Source organism: Haemaphysalis longicornis, unplaced genomic scaffold (genome assembly GCF_048455015.1).
Source record: "Haemaphysalis longicornis isolate Haplotype H1 unplaced genomic scaffold, Haemaphysalis longicornis Haplotype H1 scaffold_20, whole genome shotgun sequence".
Lineage (NCBI taxonomy): Eukaryota > Metazoa > Arthropoda > Arachnida > Ixodida > Ixodidae > Haemaphysalis > Haemaphysalis longicornis.
The window spans coordinates 157,253-176,084 of NW_027526296.1; the positions used below are offsets into that span (position 1 = coordinate 157,253).

Consider the following 18,832-nt stretch of genomic DNA (forward strand, 5'->3'; position numbering starts at 1 on the left):
CGATGTGGTGATCGAGTCGATTAGCGAGGCAGTGAGCGCCCCCGATTTTCCTCTTCATCTTCTACTGTCGCCCCTGCCTGTGCTTCTTTATTTCTCAACACACTCCCGCCGCCGCCAAGTTGGTTAGGAGCTAGCTGGCAGCTGCACGGGAAGTGGCGAAGTCCGCGCCCACTATGGCCAGTTGTCCGGCTTCCGTAGCGGCGCATGATTCCACAGTATCTATGCTTGTAGGCTGGCTGGCGGATCCAGTGGAGCATTTCGCTGGGTGTCTCGGTGCCGTCGTTCTCTGTAGAAAGCGTTGTCATTCGAGTGCGGCAGTACAAGTCCATAGCCATCGTCACGGGCAACAAGCGATTCCGGAGTTCCAGGATTAAAGTGACTTATGGGATAAAGCGAAGATTGCGTACGGTCAACCGGAAAGAGAGACCATGCTCCTGGTTTTCAGTCGCCAAGAAGCCGCAAGGAACAAACGGGAACAGTTGATGTATACTGTCAAATTTCTAGAGAGCGTCACGGTAGCGTGATGGTATTGCCGTCTCCTCCACGTCTGATACTGCTTCCACGAGGAAATATGTGTGTTCGGTCGGCGTATCCGTTATCTCTGTGAACAATAGGACTTCGCTCTCGCCGTACCCAACAAGGTACAAAGGCTCGTCCCGAATCGAGTGGCGCTTGCTGAAGTAGGGGTCTTCACCATAGAAGCATTTGTTCTGCTTCGCCACGAGGATACCTCCCCACCGGGCTTTGACGAGCGGTGCCGAAGCTCGCTTCCGGCGTCGAAGCTCGCTCATGGACCGTCGGACTAGAAGGCGCTTCGTTATCCCCCGACCCGAGTCCATCTTCTGCACGAACCGCGTCTTTGTTGCTGAACCCAATGAAAGCATATTTGACTCGAAACCGGGTTGCTGCACTGCTGGCGAAACGAGAGGTACCTCACCGACGTAAAGGTCGCAACAGGGAAGCTCGGAGGTTTCCAAAAGAAGAGTCGCGTCATCGACTCTAGGGCTGTGGCAGAACGGCTCAGACGTCTCCAGAGCGGTAGTCAAGTCGTCGAAGCGAGGGATGCGCGAGGGCTGTAGTAACGTCTACGAAGTGAGAATCGCGTCCGTGATAGCAGCGTCCGTCTGGGGTCACTTCGACATGTTCAAAGCAGAAGTCTCTTTGACTAGGCTAGATTCACGGCAGAGCCGCTCGCCCGTCTCAGAAACGATAGCCGCGTCACCGATGCCGAGGTGCCGGGAGTGTCCTTGAGGCTTCCCCAAAACTGCAGTCACGGAAGGAGCAGGACTGCGCCGTTGGTGGAGCCTCTCTCCCTGGCTGAGCACCTCGGTGTCCTGCTTGGCGTCCTGTAAGGCCGAAGCGCCTCCGTCGCCGTTTCCCTGTTCTAACCGCGCGCCAGTCATTTCCCGTACGGCTGGCACGTTACCCAGGACCATTGTCCGCCGGGCCTCCTCGGGACGCTAGCGAATAGTCGAGGTTGCGATGCGGGTAGTGAATAGGGCCGCCTGAGGTTGACGGACGGGGCTTGCGTTAGTCTTGGCTCGCAGAGAAGCCTACGCGCGTTCGCAGCGCGCAGATACGCTCGTCGTAATCGATCCCTTCCAAAATGTCAGCATGAAATTCTTCATTCTTCAGGCTCCTGAACTTGAGCGTCGAGTTTGTGAAGGCTCACCTGGTCATGCAAGATGAGGTCGAGGACATTTTGTCAATCAAGGGCCGTTGCTGCCTGGCTCCGCAGCAAGGCGTCGAGGACTGTCATGGTCCCGGAGACGGTCGCTCGCAGGACATCTCGGCGAATACGAAGAGCGTCCGTGGCACCAGTCGATGAAGCAAGACGCTGGGGTTGCGAATACCAAGAGGACAAGGACGGGCTTCGGCACAAGCCGAAAGGGGCGGCGGCCGAGGGCAAGGCTTCCAGGATAAAGCAGTACGAAGGTGTCCAAGCCTCGCGTGCCTCGGAGCCGCTGCGCCGTCGAACGTAGATTCGCTCGTGCGCCGGTTCCCGGGTTTCACGGCACTAGAAAATGTGTAGCAAAAGAAGACCAGCGTCTGCCTTCCGATGTGGTGATCGAGTTGATTAGCGAGGCAGTGAGCACCCCCGATCCTCCTCTTCCTCTTCTCCTACTGTCGCCCCCTGCCTGTGCTTCTTTATTTCTCAACTGACATCTTCAATGTAACTCATGAAGTTTTCACCGACCTGCTGGGCTCATAAGCGCAAGCGCTGCTCTTTTTGAACCTTGCGCACAGCTGGGCGGCCGAAAATCGCAAGGCATTTGTCCTTGAACGCAGCCCATATCTTAAGGCGACGCTGGTTATTCTTCAACTACATCTCAGCGACGCCGGTCAGGGGGAAGCTCACGTTATTGCGTTTGAAAACATCGTCCCACCGGTTGTACGCGCTCACCCGCTCAAAGGGTTCGAGCCAATCTACCGCGTCGTTTTCGTCAGTGCCGCTGAAGTCTGGCGGGTCTCGCTCACGCACAGCACCAGAGCACATCACAGGCCGAGGCGAGGGCGTAGCGGTTTGGCTGGCTTTGCTGGTCATCCTTTCGGGCAGCTTTCGGCTCCGGAGTTCCAGGAGTGGATTGTGACCCCGGCTTCTCCACCACTTGAAATGGGGTTTATTGGTAAAGGTTGCTGTGCAGGCGAACGATAAGGAGGGCACAGGTCGAGCACAGTCCATGCACAGTCGACTCTTGGAGAAGACAGTGCGAGAAAGAACCCCTTCGCTCCAGGCGATGACGGTGCGGCTTCCATTTTCGGCTTCTGCTATCGACGATGATAAAGTGGCGCACATCTCCCGCAGGGGATTGGTGATTATCCTGATTCTTCTAGTGAACGTTGCCAATCTTCTGCATTACAATAAATATATAAGCAATAGGCGAACCTTCTCGAGGAGACGGAAGAAATATTTGAGAAAATGGTTTACCCATGATTAAAAACCAAAACAGTGTTTTACTGACGTTTCGACCGGAGGACCAGTCTCCGATGAAGACTGGTCCTCCAGTCGAAACGACTGTTAAGGACTGGTTTTGTTTTAATTTGGGATTCAACCATTTTCAGAAATACATATATGTATATAGATCTTTATATATATTGTAGTGCGGAAGAGGTAACAGCGGTCAACAGCTCTATGTTAACTATCTCCTATCCTTGCAAGCTGATTGGTCATTTTAAAATAACTACAAGAAAGATCAAGCAGCGGTGAACCGGACAGGCATCATCAGAGTGACCCCCGAGAAGAGCGCGTGAGAGGAAGCCGTGTGTCCCTCTTGCTTTGGACTACCTGTGCCTAGCATCCTGCTGCATTCTCTTGGGGAATAGGCCTATCCTACAGTTTGGTGGAGTGTGCGGGTTCTCCTCCTCAGCTCACCCTGTCTACCTTCAAGTATGAAGCTCCAGAGTCACACCCTGCCTTCTCCCACTGAGTCAGCCATGCCTGGTGATGCCCTGCCCACCACGTCATCTTCCCTGCCGCCTTTCATCTGCCACGGGCGATCCGCCAGCGTGACCCACCACAGTTCAGTTGCGTGGACGACCAGGACGTCGAGGACTGGCTTTCTTTTTTTGAGCGAGTGTGCACGTTCGATCGGTGGGACAATGTCACAAAGTTCAGTAAAGTGGGATTCTCCTTGACGGGGCTCGCCGAAAAATGGTTGCAGAACCATTCAGCTGATCGGTCAACCTGGACCGCATTTCAAGCGAACATTGCTGCCGTATTAGGCCGCCCTTCTGTGCGCAAGCTGCGCTCGGAACAAAGCTTAAAAGAGCGGGCTCAACAGGCCCGGGAGACCTTTACCAGCTACATTGAGGATGTGGTAGATCTCTGCCGGCGCGCGAAACCGTCCATGCTTGAGCCAGACACCTTCAATAGCATCCTCAAAGAAATAGACCAGAACGCGTTCCAGATGCTGCTTCCGAAGAATCTATAAAACGTAAGCGACGTCATAAGCCTGTGCCAAAGTTACGACGAGTTGCGCAGGCAGCGCAGCTTGACTCAGTGCCGACTGGCGGAGTGTGACGACCCCCTCGGTGCACTGTAAGTCGACAAAAACTCGTCCCTGCTGCACCGCATAAAGCAGCTGATTCGTGAAGAGGTCCCACAGCAGATCTCTCATCAGAATTCGCAGAAACTCTCCTAATACAGCAGCTTTATTAGCCTAATGCGGCTCAACAATGCCATTTGTCCTGGGGAAAGAGGCCTCGTTCGCACCACCACTTAAGAATGTTTACCTCTTTGTGATCTATTCATGTTTAACCTTTTGTGACCCTACCTATTTCCTGTTCAATTGCTAGCTTTTGTGAAATGCTCTTTTGTGCCCCCTATCTATTCTCTTTATCCGCGGGGGCACACCCATCTTCGCTTCTGCCCCAACCAGTCTCCCCAGCCACTGAATACCTTACTGTATAGTCTTCCCTTTCTTTTCAAACCGCGGTTGTCCAGTTTCCCCCATTGTCTGAACTTGCAGCCCGCGCGGCATACGTTGACCCGTCATGGTGCAACCTTGAACGCTGCATTGTTAACATGACCCCTTTTTCTCTCTCTCGCTCCCCCCCTTTTTATTTATTTATTTATTTATTTATTTTTTGTTGATGTAACATAGGCGTAGCCTGACTGTATGCACACTCTCCATTTCCGAAACATTTTCCGCTCCTTTTCACAGTTTTATGCAAACCTATATAAGAAATGTGTTCAAAATGTTTGCGACAGCAAAATCATGTAACTTTACTCTGATGAAGGCAAGTCTCATTGCCGCTACGTAAGTAAACATTGTTTGTTATTGTTCTTGCTGTGTATCCGACTCTTTACTTATACTAATTCTGCGCGCTTTGTGAGTTTATCTTTCTCTAGATTTGTTTCCACCATGAGCGCTGACCGGACCACAGCAAAGAGCATCATCTGCAAATTTCCGCAGACCGAAACCACAACAGTTGTGATCGGGGACTCCCAGACCAAGTATCTGTATCATCACGTCGATCCCCTCTGCCCTGGAACCCCCGCTTTTGTTTCTCAGCCTGGCGCATGCATTGCTGACGCACGCTCACTGATCGACTTTGTCCCTGCCTCTGCCACTACAGTTTTTCTGCATGTTGGTACTAATGATCTCAGCTCTGCTTCCGCTGAACACGCTTTCTCTGACTACCGCTCACTGACTGACCTCATTCTGGAATCTCGACCGAACATTTCCACTATTAACGCCAGTCTCATTCTTCCCCGCTCCGCTAACCGCCGCAGCGACTACCGCATCTCTCGCTTCGCTCGCTGCTGCAACGAAAAGGCACGCCGTTTCAACTCACTTATCCGCGAATTTCGCCGCCACTCACGCTTTGTCCGCTTCGTCGATCATGGTTTTGAGCACCTTCCAGCCTGCCGAGTACTCGCTGCGGACGGCTTACACCCGAGCTTCGAGGGTGTGGCCTTGCTGGCTGGCCACATTCGTGCACTCTGCTTCATGCAACAGCGCTGCAATCCTCTGGGCTGGCGCGACTTCGCAAGCACCGCCGACCCAGTTGCAGCCCCGGCTATATTGCCAAATGACAGCGACTTTCCACCACTGCTTCCAATTCTATCCAGTGTAAGGACCCCGGAGCAGTGTCGTGCCAGCAGCCCACCGCCACCGCCCCCCAGATCCACCACAACCACGGCGCCCCGGGCGAGCGCCAGTGCCCCAACCCCGAAGTCCACGTACGAGCGTCGCGCCAGCGACATGCCAACCCCTACTGGCAAACCTGCAGCGGCCACAACGCCCCGAGGGAACGCTCGCGGCGACACTAAGAAGCTCCCTGACCGGCGCCGCACACACAGCATGCCAGGCCCAACCTCCGCATCTTCAGCGACCGCCGAGCCCACAAACACCAACAGCAGCGCGTCCGCCAGACCTACCGGGGTCCAAAATCCAGCCCCCCGTGCCACATGGCCTTACAACCTCCGAAAGAATCGGTATAGCAGCAACTGACTACAACACAAAAAAACAGGTAACGCGGCCTCCTTCCCCGTTTCAAGACAGTTTTTAAAGCTAAGAAAAATCACCGAAAAGCGCATACGTTCCGAATTGCACGTTTCCGCTCTTGCACAGTACTTGACTGCCGCGGTCGCTCCCAGGGGTCTTAGGATTAGAATAAAACCTGCTACTACCGAACTCTCCCGTCCAACATGAATAAGTGGAAACAGGTACTCGATAAAGCATCCTTACAATTAACTGAAATAATCCTCAATCACTACGAAACTACGGCCCATTCTCTCCGAAAAAAAGAGGAACTACTTAGTCAGGAACTAAGCAAAAGAGAGTTGAACCTTTAAGGCAACTACGAATCTAAGACGGCCTCCGCCATATCCCGAACAAAAGACCGAAAGTTTACCCGAGATAAGATTTCTAACACTGGCCACATGCGTAAGAACCAAACAAGCTCCGGCACTAGTAACTGCCCCAACTCTGACAATACGGCCGATAATGTCACTACGACTGTAATAAATGCTTCGACTACTGCACCCCAAACAGTTCAGTTAAACCCCTGCACTAATATTTTCCCCTCGCCTGCCGTCACAAAAGAAAACCTTACCGGGAATGTAATGAACCTTTCAAGTAAAACCCTCTCCCCAGCTCAGATGAACGTCTTGTCAAAGGGCCTAAACTTTTGCCCGGCTACTGGTGGTTTTGATGAATTTCAACTTTTTAAGGACTTAGATAACTTCGCCAGAAACATGAGGCTACGAGAATACTTCTACGATCACCCCGCGACGGAAGAGGCCCGCAGAACCCTACCTAGCTATAAGCACTGGACCCTTCCCACACAGCGTGATAGTTGCCTCGACATGTACATCAAAGCTGTCCAACGCGATGGGCGAAAAGCATACCAAACACGAATTTCTTTCCACCACAACATGACTACCAACAAAAAGAAAGCCCTAAAGGAACTCGCAAGCTTTCCCGACATAATTATAAACCTGCCGACAAGGGAGGCGCAATCGCAATCCTTGATAAAACCGATTATGTTAACGAGGCCAATAAGCAACTATCAGTATCGACGTTCTATAAAGCACTACCCAATGATCCCACTCAAGATTATAAGCAAATTGTCAAAGATAAACTTGCTGAGCTTGTTAAAAATAAAACAATAAATGAAGCCACGGCTCGTTCCCTGATCCCCTTAAGCCCAGTAGCCGGTAAATTCTATCTTCTCCCAAAGATTCACAAGGTGAACAACCCAGGGCGCCCCATTGTTTCTGGCATTGGCACTGTTACCGAAAACCTCTCGCGCTATGTGGATAACCTCATTTGCGACATTCCGCCTAGCTTTCCCTCCTTCGTTAAGGATACCAATGACTTTCTCTCAGACATCTCAAAAATTGAAATTCCTGATAACTGCCTTCTAGTCACCCTTGATGTTGCGTCACTGTATACAAACACCCCCCATGAAGATGGCATCGCCGCTGTATCCCTCGCGTATGAGCAGTCATTGTGCGACAAACCTATCGATTATTCTGCTCTCCAAACATTCCTTAGGCCTATTCTTGAACTTAAAAATTTTGAATTCGACGGAGTTCATTACGTGCAAGTAAGCGGAACGTCAATGGGAACTCGAATCGGACCTAACTACGCTAATATCTTTATGGCTCACCTCGAATCAAACTTTCTTGACACCCAAAATTTAAAGCCAATGTACTATAAAAGGTATATTGATGACATATTCATGATCCGACAACACGGAGAGGCGGAGCTCCTCACCTTCATTGAGGCATTTAACCTAGCCCATCCTAGTATTTCCCTTGCTCATTCCTATTAGGAACACAGTGTAAACTTTCTGGACGTCACCGTTACTACCTTCCAAGGTCGGCTTCAAACTAAACTGTATAGAAAACCAACAGACACGCGGCAGTATTTCCACTTCCGAAGTAGCCATGTCAGACACTGCAAGACAGCAATACCTTACAGCCAAGCCCACCGATTTAGGAGAATTTGCTCAAACCAAGCCGACTTTGGCTCAAACTGTCGAGAACTCAAGACCGCAACTTTCCGTAACTTTCATTAATTCCAAGTGTGGCTGACCCAAACTTATAAATGAGATAAGATTCCCGAACCTCGCGGTCGTGGTGCGTTTTGAAGGCGGATTCTAAAATCGTTGCTTTAAGATGTTCAAATGCATACCCGGGACTGTTCACATGTCTTGACAGGGGCAAATAAGGGCAGCTTTTTGCATGAGAGCGGTGATAATTAAACCGTATTCGGAAGGGCGTTTCAGTTTGGCCGATATATTGTTGCCTGCAAACAGTGCACTCTAGAAGATATACAACATTGGCGAAGTCACAGTTAAAGTTACCTTTTATATTTACGTAGTAGTCTGAAGCCGTGCTGGTGGCGCGCTGTGTAGTCGACATGTGTGGGCATACTTTACATCGGGGTTTATTGCAGGGCATGCAGCCAGTAGTTGCCGGTCGGTTGATACGAGAGTTAGTAAGAAAGTCACCTAAATTCTTATTACTCCGGTAGACAACGCGTGGTGGTTCGGGGGATATGCTTCTTAAGCGGTCCCTTTGCATTAGGATATTGTGATGTTTTTTTAGCACGGTTGACACTCTAGGAGAGGAGGATGAGTGGGTTAAAACTAAGTTAGTTTGCGGGTTCCCGTTCGAAGCTTTTTTCTTACAGATTTCGTTACGGTCTAATTGGTTGGCTCGCACAATAGCGTCGTCCATAACTTTTTCCGGGTATTTTTTATTCAGGAGGGCGGTCTTGAGTTCTCGACAGTTTGAGTCAAAGTCGGCTTGGTTTGAGCAAATTCTCCTAAATCGGTGGGCTTGGCTGTAAGGTATTGCTGTCTTGCAGTGTCTGACATGGCTACTTCGGAAGTGCAAATACTGCCGCGTGTCTGTCGGTTTTCTATACAGTTTAGTTTGAAGCCGACCTTGGAAGGTAGTAACGGTGACGTCCAGAAAGTTTACACTGTGTTCCGAATAGGCATGAGCAAGGGAAATACTAGGATGGGCTAGGTTAAATGCCTCAATGAAGGTGAGAAGCTCCGCCTCACCGTGTTGCAAGATCATGAATATGTCATCAATATACCTTTTATGGTACATTGGCTTTATATTTTTGGTGTCAAGAAAGATTGATTCGAGGTGAGCCATAAAGATATTAACGTAGTTAGGTTCGATTCGAGTTCCCATCGACGTTCCGCTGACTTGCACGTAATGAACTCCGTCGAACTCAAAATTGTTAATTTAACAATTTTGCGTTCGACGGAGTTCGGCGGGCTCTCACTCGTAAGCCCGTGGAACACGACCATTCCTTTTGCAGCTTGGCATCTGAGGATAGGGTTGTTCTCTTCGCCCAAATTCAGCAGTTTGTTCGCGAAGAGGTGGCTCGTCAGCTGTCTCTCGTTAGCGACGTAGCGAAGCCACCCCAGTCGAATTTAGCCCCAACACTCAGGAGTGTTATACAACAACAAGTGGCTGACGCACTTCCAAGCACTCGACCGCCAATTCCGCGGTAGCTCCAGTGGTATACACCGTCATAACGCCTCAAACTATGATGACAGCTCCTTTGACCTTCATCGACCCAGTGCCACATAGGCCTTTCACCTATGCCGAGACCGTGGCACAACCTTTCACTGGAACAATGCCGGGACCCTTCTTTGCGCCTGCTGCTAGCCCTGGGAGTCATGCCACTGCCGGGGTTCAACGCGTCCGGTCAATGCGTGTCAGTCCGCATCCAGCGTCTACATTCGCGAATCCTTGGCGCACGCCCGATAATCGCCCCATCTGCTATTCGTGCGGGATTGCGGGACATGTGGCTCGCTACTGTCGCCGTGGCATGACGGGTGCGCGCAACTCATCGTGGTCCTTTCCCTATGCGCCCTCACCGCCCATGACGTAAGCCCCAGCCCCTTTTCCGACGACACCTATCTCGTCCGATGACCGTGACTTCGCCAGCCGCCGCTCGCAGTCTCCACGACGCCGCTCACTCTCTCCGATGCGCCGTCGCCCTACGACTAGTCAGACGGAAAACTAGACGCCGCAGTTTCGGAGGCAAAAACTTGGTCACCGTCGAAATGCCAAAGTCTTCCTTCTTCGCCGCCTAATTTAATCAAATTGTATGTTGATGGTGTTGCTACCCTGGCGCTCATTGATAGTGGAGCTTCGGTTTCTTTTATTGACGACAAATTCTGGCGATCGTTACGAAAGGTGACGGCACCTATATAAGGTGTGTTACTCTGCGCACCGCTAATGCGCAACCCGTGTAACCGCTGGCCGCATGTACCGCTCGTGTTACAATTCAAGGGGTCGTCTACATCATCGAGCTCATCGTCCTGTCGTCCTGCTCTCACAATCTCATTATAGGATGGGACTTCTTGTCGCGCCATCACCCCATCATTTACTGCGCGCGCGCTGAAGTAGAGCTATTTCCGGAACTTGAAAACGATTGCGAGAAAGGCGCCGCAAAGTTGCTTGTTGCTGACGGCACGAACATTCCACCGGATTCATCTGTGCTTGTGCCGTTGTCGTGCAGCAGTGTTTCGGACGCCACAGTCATATTTGCTCCTTCTTGTCTCTTTTCGCTTCGCAAATCCTTTCCACTGCCGTTCGCTGTCCTCGACATCACATCCGGTTCCTGTTTTGTGCCTGTCTCAAACCCTAATCCGTGCCCAATCAAACTCTTTCGCAGTGAATGCATTGGCCTTATAGAAGAAATTGACCCTTTCGTTCTTATCGACGTAGCCGAAGACGTTTCTCCCGTCGATATTACCGTGCTTAGCTCCTGTTGCTTACGTGATATCTCGCCTGATGCGACTATGTTGCTCCACGCCATCGACGATGCCCTTACTTCGACCCAACGGGACCAACTATTGACTGTTCTACGACGCTTCAGTACATCATTCGACTGTCATCACACTCCTTTGGGCCGCACGTCAACTGTTTCGTATCAGATCGCCACTGGCACCCACGCACCATTGCGACAGCGACCGTATCGTGTGTCCTCCACCGAGCGTCGTGTCATTAAGGAACACGTGGAGGACATGCTAAAACGCGATGTCATTCGACCATCCATGAGTCCTTGGGCTTCTCCTGTGGTCCTTGTCAAGAAAAAAGATGGATCCATCCGGTTCTGCGTGGATTATAGACGTCTCAACAAAATAACTCGCTAGGACGTTTACCCGCTGCCCCGCATTGATAACGCTCTTGACAGCTTGCAAGGGGCCGAGCACTTCTCATCATTGGATTTGAGGTCCGGCTACTGGCAAGTGCCCATGGCCGACGCGGATCGTTCTAAAACAGCACAGCATTCGTAACACCAGATGGACTCTACGAGTTCAATGTCATGCCATTCGGACTCTGTAATGCGCCCGCGACATTCGAACGAATGATAGACAACGTATTGCGCGGTCTGAAATGGAAAACGTGTCTTTGCTACCTAGACGATATCGTCGTGTTGTCACCAGATTTTAGGACCCACCTAACACGCCTAGAACAAGTATTGAAATGCCTTACTTCCGCCGGTTTGCAGCTGAACCTTAAAAAGTGTCGCTTCGCTTCTCAGAAACTCACCATTTTGAGCCATGTGGTTTCGAAAGACGGCGTCCTCTCGGATCCAGCGAAACTCTGTGCCGTGGCGCAGTTCCCAAAGCCGACTACAATGAAGGACCTGCGAAGCTTTATCGGCCTCTGCTCCTATTTCCGGCGCTTTGCTCCCCTCACGCAACATTGCTTCCCTCACGCAACTTCTCGGTGGAAATGGGGAAATTTAAGACTGGTGCTCTGATTGCGAAAACGCTTTTCTGAGGCTACGCCGTGTCCTTACGTCGCCACCCATACTCAGACATTTCGATCCACGCGCACGAACCGAACTCCACACCGATGCCAGCGGTGTGGGATTAGGAGCAATCCTCGCCCAACGATTGGACGGCAATGAGGAATACGTAGTCAGTTATGCGAGTCGCACATTGACGAAGGCGGAAGCGAACTACTCTGTAACAGAGAAGGAATGCTTGGCTATCGTTTGGGCTATCTGCAAGTTTCGCCCCTACCTGTACGGACGCCCGTTCGACGTCGTGACGGATCATCATCCTCTTTGTTGGTTGTCTTCACTAAAGGATCCCTCCGGTCGCCTCGCCCGCTGGGCCCTCCGCCTTCAAGAGTATGATATCCGTGTTGTGTACAGGTCAGGACGCAAGCATAACGACGCTGACGCCCTTTCTCGCTCTCCGCTTCCATCGGACGTCGCGAGCTTGTCGACGGCAGATAACATCCTCGCGCCTATCGCCATAGCGGAAATGGCTGCTGAGTAGCGTAAGGACCCGTGGATCACCTCGATTCTCGAGTATCTCTCACGCCCGCCTGCAAACGCTGCTCCAAGATTACTCCGACGACAAGCTGCCCACTGCACCGTTCATGACGAACTCCTATACCGCCGCAACTACCACAACGACGGTCGAAAATGGCTCCTAGTGATTCCTCGCCACCTATTCAAGGAAATTTGCTCTTCCTTTCACGATGATGCGCAGTGTGTTCACGCTGGAGTGCTGAAAACGAACGAGCGCCTTAGACTTCGCTACTACTGGCGCGGGATGTATACCTTTGTGAAAACGTTTGTTAAATCTTGCCCAGACTGTCAACGGCGCAAGACTCCTCCGCAGCACACCGGCGCTCCACTTCAGTCGTTGCCCCGTCCAGGGGGTCCCTTCGACAGAGTGGGCATTGATCTCTACGGCCCACTTCCCAGCACAGCTGCGGGTAACCTATGGATCATCGTCGCCGTTGATCATCTAACGCGTTATGCCGAAACAGCTGCGCTACCGGCGGCCACGGCTCGAGAAGTAGCGTCCTTCCTCTTTCAGCGGTTCATGCTCCGCCACGGTGCTCCTCGCGAGCTACTCAGTGATCGAGGTCGCGTGTTTTTATCCGACGTCGTGGAGACCCTTCTAGCTGAATGCAACGTTGTCCACCGCAAAAGCACATCATACCATCCACAGACAAATGGTCTGACGGAGCGGTTTAACCGCACACTGGGGGATATAATCGCAATGTACATTTCCTCGGACCATTCCAATTGGGATCTAGTTCTTCCTTTTGTGACATATGCTTACAACACCGCTAAGCAGACGACCACGGGATTTTCGCCGCTCTTTTAAATGCAGAGCATTTCAGTAACTCACGGTGTCACCCGCGTTGACGTCCGTAGTCCGCATCGCTCCCCCTACACTATATAAAAATAATACGGGTTACCGGCGCCAGGATTCGATCCCACGACCCTGCGGGCGGAACGCAAGGTACACGGTGCTCTACCCACTGCGCCACAAAGCCGACACAGAATGGAAGGTTACCAACGCGCCTTATATCCTTGACTCATTCAACCGTCGGCCACAGGTGCGCCTTCTCCTCCGTATCCTCCTCGCCTTCCCTCCGCTCGCAACGCCCTCTCTCGCCGCGTTCGGTTCGGGCGCACAACAGGTGGGGACGTGCGCAACACCCTCACTCGCCGCGTTGCGTTTGCGCTGAGCAACAGTCGGTTCGCGCGCAAGAACAGGTGGGGGCGCTCGCATCGCGCTCTTTCGCCGCGGTCGGCTCGCGCTTAAACCACATATGTCGTTCGCACGCGCTCCGGCCGCTAACATCTGTGGCGTGATCGTGACGTCAACACCACGCGTTCGTGTGGTGGCGCAATTTCGGCGAAGTAACACTCTCTCGCGAAGGGCATTGGATTGAATTCGATTGGATTGGCTTGGATTGGCTTGTCTGGGCTTGGCCTGGCTTGGATTGGTTTGGATTTGGATTTGATTAAAGTGGATTGTGTTGGATTGTGTGGCGTCATAGCCGCGCCACGTTGTGTCATAGCCACTCCACGTTGCGTCATAGCCGCGGCAGGGGGTTCACGGCATGTTTCACGTTTCACCATCGACTTCATCGACAATGTCTACGCTGGAAGACAACAATTACAACAACAACAACCAATACGTAATCCATACGACTTGCAGGCGCGTCCCCCTCGGAAATGCTCTGCATTTGATCGTGCCCCTCGCGAGGGGGATGTTTTTTTTCTACTACACTTCACAACTCGGACATTTTGCTAGCTTTTTTCCTGTGCTTGGTGGTGGTCGCCAGCGCTACTCTGACTTCTCGGGGTGAAGGGGACCTTCTTTTTAATCCCCGCGCCCTGACTCGAGTGTCTACGACATGTCGAGAGTGGTCAACAAGCGTTAAACCCTCTTAAGCTCTCTATGGCACCAAGACTGCCAGAACAGAGGCCCTCGTTATGCATGTAGCGAATCAGAATAGGAAATGAGGGGGTCGTAGAAATAACACAGAAATAAGGGTTGGCAGCCAAGAAAACCTCGAAAAGCAAAGGAGAGGTTGTGGTAGGTCATTGAAACAGATAAACAATTTGGAAAGAAAGAAAGAAAGCGGAGAAAAAGCTGGCTACCACCCTCAAGCACAGGAAAATATTACATTGACATAAATACCCCAGAAAGCGGAGGGGGGGAAATCGCCCCGCCGGTAGCGTAGTGGTTATCGCACCAGACCAGTATTCTGGAGGTCGTGGGTTCGGATCCCAACTGGCGGGCATTTTTTCTCCGCTTTCTTTCTTTCTTTCCAAATTATTTATCTGTTTCAATTACCTACCACCACCTCCCCTTTGCTTTCCGAGGTTTTCTTGGCCCGTTTCCTATTCTGATCCGCTACATATATATAAACGTTGGCAGAGGTCTGAGGCCGCTACCTTCTACAAAGTGTTTTTGCTATCTGGTGACTCCCTATATATATATATATATATATATATATATATATATATATATATATATACTTTCCCTGACCTAAGGAAAGTCTCTTATATGAAACTTTGGCAATAATCGCTGTCGCTACATTGTTCGAAGTGATCTTTGCTGGTGCTCTATGTTGCGAGATGAGACGGATGATGACGTGAGACGACATGCGACATGTCATGAGCACTATTTCTTAACATTTATCAGTGTTTTTGCTCTACGGCCGTGAGCCTTCATGCATGCTGGACAGTATACTGCCATACCTACCTGACGCCTCCGAATTTATGCCAGTTTCATACGTCGCTCGGCGCGCCGAGGAATGTCGCCACCTTGCTCGTCAATTCACATCAGAAGACCAGCAGCGCCAGAAGGCACGTCACGATGTTTCTGTCACAGCTCCAACTTTCCAGAACGGATCACTCGTGTTGCTCTACGTACCGTGCCCGACTCCCGGACTGTCGCCGAAATTTGTGTCGCAATACCACGGCCCCTACCGGGTTGTGGAGCGAACACCGCCCGCCAATTACGTTGTTGAGCCTGTAACGGCCACTTCAGACCGCCGCCGTCGGGGGTGTGAGACAGTTCATGTCGAGCGGCTAAAGCCCTACTATGACCCGTTCGTATCGTGTACGCCTTAGGTCACCAGGATGGCTTCCCCTTTCCGACAAGGGTATTGTAGCAAGTATGTATGTAGCTTAGATGGAAATGTGACGGGCATAAGCCATAACAGGCAAATCGCCATATGTGGGTATGCACCGGATGGCAATGAGGAAGAGGGCGCTCTCGTTCAGGCTCAGCCTCGCGTAAAGCCGGTCGGTTCGGTTCGCTCCTCCTGCGTTGACGCCTCGCCCACGAATGAAGAAGCCGATCCTTCTACAGGAACGTCGAGTATCTTCTTTACAATATATATATATATATATATATATATATGCACTTTTTTTAGAGTCCTGTTATTACTATGTACCTAATGAGACGTGTATTGTAGCTTTTTTCCTGCATAAAATCTCTGGCACTTGCAGGCAATCTTGCTAGAAATATTTTGTTCATTATAATTAAAGGGAACGTGAGGACGTAAACCTCCATTCATTTTATTCAAAGTGTACAAAAAAATTACATTTCTCTCTCAAAAATGAATACCATTATTCGGCAAAGCTACAGTTTTAGACTGCAGAATATTACTCTTCGTTCGGGCCCACACAGAAACCGATAGTTAAATTCGTTCATTTCATATTCATAAAGAGCAGAGGACACGCAAGTATAAATCTGAAAAGCAGAAATTAATCACTCATATCCGTTATAAGCCCGTCGGAATTGCTGTCATTTTTATCACCGCTGCTTATGCATGAATCGATAGGTGTTTAACGAACAACTGTAATACGTGCGGGCAGCTGAGGACGATTCGTGGTACGTTGTTGTTACATGTATTCCATCCACAGTGAAACTTATCACATGTTGAAAGCCCGGTTACAAAGGTAACGTTTTTACAAATGTAGTGGGGAACTTTTCATGGAAAAAACGTAAACTGCTTAGGACATACGACATTCTGGGGTAACGCGATATTCCCAACAACCACAATAGGAACAGCAAAATCTAATGCCAAAGCCCCTGCTTGGTGCTCAACTGGATCCCAAGCAGCAAGAGTCAGAGAAACCTCTTCTCAACGGTCCTCTTCTCATCTCTGCTCGTCTATCCGCAACCGTGTTTGTGAGTACCTGTCGTCGCATTCAGCGTTGTCATTGGTGTTGTCCCCAATGTCAATGAGGTGGGGGATTCTGTAAAAATTATTTTGTCATCCTATGCTAACGTGGCTCCGTTTACCAGGTTTCTGACCTAAGGTGCAAACCATTTCTGACCGGGCCTGTAAATGTATTAGGAAGGCTCCGCACTCTCTTTGAAATAGATTCAACAGTCGACGTTCCTTCCTATTCTGCACTTGTTTGTTCAGTTGCTTGTGATAATTTTTACTAACAATATTAGTGATTACTGCGGCCTTCTGGGATAGCGGTTCTGTGTGACTGACGAGTGAAGCGCAAACCATTGCACGAAGGACGCAGGGCGACAACAAAGCTTGGCTATGTTGTCTCCCTGCGTGTTTCGAGTAATGTTTTGCGCTTTTCTCGTCAGTGAAACAATATTAGCTCAGTGTTAAAAAAACATGTGGTGATCAATCCCAGGACTTTAGAGAAAAAATCTCGAAGAGCGATTAGAGCAGGTCTAATAAAAAGTACGTCAAAGCGCATGCATAGCACACGACAAACTGAAAGGGAAAGAAAGAAAAGGAATTGAGAAGTTATAGTTCATTATATTTGAAATTAATTTGATTTATACATAACTACAACCGAAAAACAACAAGCAATGAAGGCTGTGGCGCAGACGCAGTTCTAGCAAACATTATCTCATGAAGAACATACTTAAAAACAAGTTATTGTATCTAAACTGCAGGGCACCCCCATCACCCGCCCCCACTCCAGACACACTCAGTGAAGCGAAGCTTTGTCACGATATACAACGCAGTATGTCTTTCAAATCAGATCTGAGGCCTCCAGATTACAGGAAGGTGAGGGCAAACGTGGCCCATGCCAGCATTTCGGAGTTCGCAACACATATTTGAAAATGCAAGATCAACTCCCCCCACAGATAAAAGGCTGCAGACACCGTTGCCTTTTATTTTATTCTTGCCAAGTTAACGAGGGTATCATCACCTCGCTATGATTCTCCAGGACCCAATGACGGCATCCCCCAATTTATTTCGGCAGCTCTTACCTTGTAGTTGAAGATGATACACTTCCCGCGTCTTGCGCTCCGTATGGGGTACTCCTCATCGTTGATCTTGGTACGCAACTTCGGGAAGTCCGCGGGGCCGAGTGGGGGGAACAATTTGAGCAGATGCCTGCGGCAGCAGCAGCCCCACGAAAAGTCAAGTGAAAGACCACGCGTATGTTGCTTATCCGCGAGTAGTGGGTTTAGAATGGGAGCTCGTGCAGCAAGAAGGGCTTCTCACTCCACTGCGATGCATGGCCGCCTCGTACGCGCACATATCTGAAAGGTATTTGTATACTGCCGAAGTAGTAAGACTGCTACAAGCTGGTCGCTCCGAACCAGGGTATTGAACCAGAAAAAATACCTATCCGGCTGCAGTTCGGGTTCGGGGTAATTATTTCGTTCAGGTTCAGTTTCAGTTCGGCTTCAGTACCGAACGTGTTCAGAAGCTCAAATGGGTTCGCGAACCGCTTCCATGAGTTGAATTATATCGGTATGAGAAATGTTTAGTAGCTTAGAGCGACAAAAAAAATAGTACCAAGAAGCCGAGATACTACCTATTCTTCACATAACTGTGGCACTACATCAAAGATAACTTTATGCAATTGAACCACATATGAAGGAAAACAGAAGCAGTGTCAATTGAGCAGCCACTTTCTCACCCAGACCTTATGTCTTCAAAGGGACTAGTTTTCGGCTTTTCACGAGAAGTGGAACTGATGTGTTTGTTCGCTATTTCTAATTTATGGGAAAATAATTATATGTCGCTCATTTTACGCACTAAATTATATATCTAATTTGTCTGCAGGGAACAGCTGTTTATTTCTAAAAGAAGGCAAGCCGGATTGGGTCATAGCCTCGTTGGATGATTCGCCCGAAATTCAAAGTTTCTAGCTCTACAAAATACCAAATATTGCCGCTGTCATCATAGATACTTTTTTTCTGCCAAGGCTTTCATATTGTTAAATTAGCAACGTATTTTGTTTGCCTGCGAGAGAAATTTTTAAAATTAAAATTACAAACATAACACTTTTAAAAATTGCTGAAATTCCGGGTCCTGTTTTTTGCTTCTAAATGAGCTAGGAAGCTCATTTTTTACTAATATTCGCCCATCAATTTGTATTTTTTGTGATAATTTTAGCTTATGTAGAAAACATATAGTAGAATGTAAAAATGCGGCGCTTTAAACGTAATTCAGGCATTTTGCTCGAAATTGAAAAGCAATATAACAAAAAGCAGTTTTGAATTTTCCTCCAACCCTATACAAATCAGAGCCCAGACTATTCTTTATTAGTGGCCTCAAAAAAGCCCCCCGCAT

General features: G+C 49.8%; 1 non-coding gene across 1 annotated transcript; it reads left to right on the forward strand.

Moving 5' to 3' along the window:
* The first annotated feature begins 14,482 nt into the window (after positions 1–14,482).
* Positions 14,483–14,555, forward strand: Trnat-agu (transfer RNA threonine (anticodon AGU)). Its single transcript has one exon. It is a non-coding gene; the product is annotated as a tRNA-Thr (tRNA).
* The last annotated feature ends 4,277 nt before the right edge of the window (positions 14,556–18,832 follow it).